This window comes from Mercurialis annua, linkage group LG4 (assembly GCF_937616625.2).
Source record: "Mercurialis annua linkage group LG4, ddMerAnnu1.2, whole genome shotgun sequence".
Taxonomy (NCBI): domain Eukaryota; kingdom Viridiplantae; phylum Streptophyta; class Magnoliopsida; order Malpighiales; family Euphorbiaceae; genus Mercurialis; species Mercurialis annua.
In genome coordinates this window covers 2,111,388-2,117,421 of record NC_065573.1, presented here as the reverse complement: position 1 = coordinate 2,117,421, position 6,034 = coordinate 2,111,388, and the positions used below count along the sequence as shown (strand labels likewise).

Here is a 6,034-nt window from a genome sequence, read left to right as displayed (position 1 = left end):
TAAACCCATTTAATCGAGCACCTGATGAGCGCACAAGTCAGAGTATAGTAAGTATCTAATGTATGTACAGCGGGACATAAAAAAATGTAAAATTGAAAATCAATACTAACTTGAGTCTGAAATTTTGCGCATAGCTTAATTCTATAGAAGATTTGTAAAATCGGAAATCAAGTCTAACCTAAGTTTGAGATTTTGCGCATAGCTGAATTCTATAGAAGATTGAAGAGGATTATAGGAAGATTGGGTTTTCGTGATTTTGATATGATAGAACCTGAATGTCATGGGCTGAGTTATATGGAAAACTGAAGAGGAGGCTGAATATTTAACCAGAGATTTCATTGATGTAGATTGATTGTGGTGTCCTGTAACGTTTGAAGACCAACCAAAGGGTTTGACGTTATAAGAATAAGATTGTTGAACGATTTAAAATTATATTTAAAAGAGTTAATGATTTAGACTTAATAAGTTTGACAAGTCCACATGTCAAAATGAAGGATTGCCACTTGTCAGTACTACATATTGGGAGTTCATAATTATAATATAGTATAGATATATAAATATAGATATAGATAAATTAATTATTTCATATTAATTGTATAAAGAGTTAATTTTCATAAGAACCATTATACAAAAACATACATCGATAATATGAAAAAAGGACAAAATATCGCAAATCTTTCAAAAAAATTCGAGTGTAGGCGGTGTAAATTCCTAGAATTAGATTAGCCCCAATATAGGAATTGGACATCCAGACTACATTTTGCAGTGAAAACCCTCGGCTTTAGCACAATTCAACAGGGAATAGCTGGCATCTAAAAAATGTTGTATCCATCCGAAATGTGCTCAAATTCTTCTTTACATCAATAATATGTTGATACAATGAGCAAACAACCCTAAAATGCATAATGAAAGATTCAAACAGCAAGGCTAATAAGATAATGAACCCCAAAATACAAAACCAAAAACTTTCAAGTTCAACCAAGTTGGATTCTGCTACAAGCTAAATAGATGAAAGATCTTCATATATGGTTTTGATACATGGCCTCTCAGACACAGATCTTATACATGTTACAGCTAGTCCAAGTACCTCTTCCGTCCCCGTTTCGACTGCCGGAGCCCCCATTTCCGACACAAGTGCAGGATCAAAGCAGCGTGCGCCACGACCCTCTATCACCCTTAACAGCACCCAATCTGTCAAATCAACCCCTCCTCTTTCCCCAAAAATGACATCACCAGCACACTTGCCAGTCAAAAGCTCTAGTAATATCACTCCAAAGGCATAAACATCCGACTTAAAGGAGGGAAGAGGTTTTCTAGAGGCAGCCAATTTTAGTGCGCCATATCCTGTGACACCAGCATCCAATATTTGTTCAATGGTTCCTGGTTGAGTCATTAATCGATGGAGGCAGTAATAAGCAATGCGTGTAATGAGATCAGCTCCATCAAGCAATATATTAGTTGCTTTAAGGTTCCCATGTGGAAAGGCGTGATCAAAATGGAGATAGTTCAGGCCACGTGCAACATCAACAACTACTTTTAGTCTCTGTGCCCAGGTTAATGCAGGACCTTTCCTTCCTGGTAGATCTAAAAATTTTGATTCATTTCATCAGGAATGAAATATTAATCAAACAATGTAAACAAATCTATTTAATACTCATGTTTCGAGGGTGCAATTCATATCAAGAAATACACATTATGTTTAACAAATGTAACTCCATGAAATGCATATGAAATCAGGATCTTACCATTAAGATAGCTTGCAAGACTTCCTGGTAAGATGTAATCAGACAAGATGAGTTTCTCGTGCTGTGTGGGTCCCCAGTAGTATCCTCGCAAACTGACGACATTTGGATGTCTGATATTTGTAAACTTTTTAGCCTCCTTAGCCAACTCTTTTTTCTGTTTTGCTCTCCCTTCTCTCAGCCACTTCACGGTTAAGAACATTCCATTGTCCAGTGAGGCCGTGTATGACGTCCCATGATTGCTCCTCACTAAGACTTCCGCCGGTGCCTTTGAGAGCTCATCCGGTGTCATAGCGATTGTATCATCAAGAAAATAAAGCTCACCGACAATTATTTATGGTGACCTTACGTCCAGTCTTGCAAGCGTATCAGCAGTGAACGGTTCCCTAGATTCTGGGGACCTGGACATATGACTCTGTTTTGACGGTGAAAAGCCAGTTACAACGGCCATTTTTTCATCGGGAACAAAAGCACTTCCACTGCCTATTCCACTTATTCCAGAAGGGTTGGTTGCAAAGTGCCTGTGGATGGCTTTACAATTAATGGTCTCTGGCCGAGATCTCCTTGATACAAGGAAGTAGAGTACAAAGATAGCAAGCATGATAAGAAGGATAGCTGCAATCACACATGAGACTATTATCACCACTTTGATAATAGTACTGATTGGTTTCCTGCAAGAACTTTCACCTGGTGAATTGCTCGACCCAGAAGGACCATTTGGAATACATAATCTTGCATTTCCAAGATAGAAAGAAGAGCGATGGAATCTCCTAAGGTTTTCCGGGACAACCCCTGAAAGATCATTATATGACACATTAAAGCCTGAAAGGCTGTTAGTCAAATTGTTTTGTACGGGACCTGAGAAATGGTTTTGGGACAAAATTAAGGAGCTTAACGAAGTCATGCCTACTATGGAAGATGGCAAAGAGCCAGATAAATTATTCCCTGCAAGATTGAGCACTTGAAGTCCAGCTAATGAACCAAACCGATTAGGAAAATACCCATCAAATTGGTTATAAGAAAGATCAATAAGTTAAAGATTGGAATCACCATTACAGGGAGAGAGTTCAATAGCACCATTGAGTAAATTATTTTAAAGGTGAAGTTCTTGTAAAGTTGGAAAGGTGAGGAAATCAGACAAAAGAGGTCCATCCAACTGGTTGGAACTTAGATCTAGGACTTGAAGCTTTGGATATTGAGCAACAGCTTTTGGAAAAGAACTAGTAAAAGAATTATGGGAGAGGTTGAGATAATTTAAGCACAAAAATTGTAGGAACACTTCAGATAATGCACCTGTCAAACGATTCTGGCTAAGATCAAGGTACTCAATATTCCCCCACTTGATTATCTTGGTTAGATTTCCTTCAAATTGGTTGTTTGATCGATCAAGCACAACACAGCTTCCTGTCACTAAAGGAAGTTCGCCAGTAAGCCTATTGGATGGACGCGTAATATTGTTGACAATATCATACTTATTAGTCCTGCAAGATGGAAATTAGAGTTTCAGGGACAAAGCGAACTGCCAAAAAGGAGCGAATCAAAGCACAAGGACATTAAAATGCAAGTAAGGATTTAGCAAGAAGCTAAACAGAAATTAAAGAGATACCTGAGAGATTGTTGGCACTCAAATCCAATTCAGTTAAAAGTGATGAATCTCCTTTCAGTAAATCATTGGGAACAGACCCTGAAAACAAGTTATTGCGGAGCCTCAGGACTTGAAGTTGATAAGCAAAATCAAATCCAGGCAAGTCCCCGGAAAGCTGATTGTAGCTCAAGTCCAAAATCTTCAAGATTGCATATAAGCGCACATCCGCCACCAATTATCCAGTGAGCTGGTTGTGGCTGAGATTCAGGTGCTTAATGCTTTTAGAAATACCCAACAGTAACTTCTCAGGACTAGAGTTGACCAGCATATTCACACTCAAATCAACATAGCCGGCATTAATAAGAAGAAAAAACTTCCAATCTAGATGGCCATCAAACATATTCCCATGCAACTCGAGCACCTGTAGACCAGAAATGAGCTCAAAACCCCTTGGAATTCTCTTAATAAACCAATTGAAAGAAAGATTCAAATATAGCAGGTTATTCAGCTCAGTCATAGTGGTTGGCAGTGACCAAGAAAAGGAGTTGCGACTCAAGTCCACAGACTGGACCGATAGAAGTCCAAAAAAAGAATCTGGAATTGAGCCAGAAAAGTTATTACCAGCTAAGGAGAAGTTCTTTAAGCTCCGTAATTTAACAAACCCAGTTGGTAAAGTAGACGAAAATAGATTGTTAGACACGTCCAAGAACTCGAGGCTTCTGAAGCTGGCTATATTGTCCGGAAGCTTGCCTGTCAAAAAGTTATTTGCCATGGACAGTTTGACAAGCTGTGTAAGGTTTGCAAACATACTCAGATCAGCATCAGCCAAAAGACCCAAGTTATCATAACAATTGCAGCAACATTTCCACTGTTACAAACAATACCATTCCAAGAAGACGGACAACCATCAAAATCAATGGACTCCTCCTTCCAAGATTGAAGCACATAACCCGTAGGGTCATGTTTGATACCCTTCTTAAATTCAAGCAATGCTAAAATGTCTGGTGAAGGGAGTTGGCCTATAGCGGAAAATAAGAACAAGGATAACACTAAAACCCTAAAAAGCTTCATTGTGACCCTACAGAAAAATAAACCTTTCAACAATGTAATCAGCGATATGATATCTACTACCGTTGAACAGAATAGGACGCAGAAAAGGCTACTTGATACTTGAACTACATTTGCGGAAATTACATCTTCTATAAGAGACGGATTGATTCAACTTCGAAACATGAGAAAGATGCAGCTTGAAAAGAGGAACTTGTTTCAAGCACGAAAAATGAGCCAAGTCATTAAATAGCTATAAAATGGAACAGCACAACAAGCTGCTCCCTCATGGAAGTCAGGAGATAAAATACAATCATTCCATCACCAAGATCTTAAAGTAATGGGTTTTAACTTTTTGTGTCAAAAAGTAAAAAAGAAAGATATCAGCCGATGTGATTTACTTTTTGCTGGGTAAAAGTGTAGAAAAATTAGTGATTTACCTGCCAAAAAGAGAGATTTTCGATTTTCTTCGCTTCCTTCACTTTGTTGTGGACGTCAAATAATTTATCAAATGTACTTTAAAAAGAAAATTATCAAACCACTGCTAATTAACAAAAAGCAAACCTCCTATTTTGGTGTGTGCATGGTTGTAGGTTTGGTATTTTGCCGCCCCAACCTAGTCCGTTAACCAAAATTTTAAATTATTACAAAGCATACATATATAAAATTTTGTTTATGGTAACCAAAGTTGCAAATTCCAACTTTGGGATAGAAAATATTACGGGCTCTATCTAAAATACAGGACAAAGCAATATTTGATGTATAAAGTTAGTTAGTGTTAATTATGTTAAATTAGCTATTCCGTCCAGTTTCACGACCTTGGATCAATTTAATTATTCATGAAAAATTGTGGGGGTGAATTGATCCTTTGTTTATTTATATATGTATATATATTACTGATAATAGAATAAAATTAATATTTGAAATTTTTTTTATGTCAGAGACGAGTAGAGTGGATTGGAAGACTAGATGCGGTTGCCACTCTACTTTAGCGTAGAAGTGTACCAAAATAGAAGTATAGGTCAGAGTGAGACAGGTGAAAGTACAAACAGGCGCATGCTCCATTAGACAAAATGACAAAAGAAATCAATGTTAACACAGTCGAACAACCTTTCCAGTTGCATTCACTCAGGCCTGAGCTTGCCAACAAGTTATCACTAAATTTAGCTTCTTCTTTTTTTGATACCCTAAATTTAGCTTTTTCATTGGCATTAAACATGAAAATGTGTGCTGAACTAATAGATTTAGGCGGAGCCTCAAATTAAATTCAGGTGGGGCTGAATTATTTTTAGTCCAAGGCCAAAAATAATTTTAGACCCAATGGATCATAAGACTAAGGCGTCCCACAATTCAACACTTACAGGACTATGAGCTCCCAATTACAGTAACATCACAAGCTTCCCATTAGTTAAAAATCATGGGACTATAGATTCTCATTATTCAAGTACTCAGGGACAACAGATTCCCACAATTCAAGAACTCAAGGACTACGACTTACCACAAACCAGAGGATCCTCTGACTACAGCTTTCCACAAACCAAAGGATCACGGGACTACAGCTTCCCGCCAGCAAGGCAATAGTAAAGGCATAAGATTTCCTTAATCAAATAGAATAGGACTACGGTTTCCCACCATCAAAACATCTCGAGGCTACGGGTCC

At 37.8% G+C, this 6,034-nt stretch overlaps 1 pseudogene; it reads right to left on the bottom strand.

Annotated features, from left to right (window-relative positions):
• Positions 1 to 1,000: 1,000 nt before the first annotated feature.
• Positions 1,001 to 4,398, bottom strand: LOC126676469 (LRR receptor-like serine/threonine-protein kinase GHR1; annotated as a pseudogene).
• Between the last annotated feature and the right edge of the window lie 1,636 nt (positions 4,399 to 6,034).